Genomic DNA, 316 nt, shown 5'->3' with positions numbered 1-316 from the left:
AACCTCCATCATATTCCGAAAGCACAACACTCCTAATCTCCCCCCCCCCCATACGTAACAACCACCCTTCCACTTCTTCCACCTCAAAATAACCCAACGAACACACGCATCTCGACATCACTTCATCACATAATCACCAATCATTTTCCCTGTTTGTCTCGCCCCCGATTCTCTTCGTCTTTTGACAAGGAGGAGACTCGCCGCCCCATGGCCTGTCAACGCAGATTAAACGCTTTGAATACAAGGCTGTCGCGGTTTGCATCTTGCGTGTGTGTGTGTCACGTCGCGTATCAAATGGGTTAGATGGCTGATTCCC

The sequence above is a fragment of the Penaeus monodon genome, chromosome 29, assembly GCF_015228065.2.
Source record: "Penaeus monodon isolate SGIC_2016 chromosome 29, NSTDA_Pmon_1, whole genome shotgun sequence".
Lineage (NCBI taxonomy): Eukaryota > Metazoa > Arthropoda > Malacostraca > Decapoda > Penaeidae > Penaeus > Penaeus monodon.
This window is presented reverse-complemented; position numbering follows the sequence as displayed.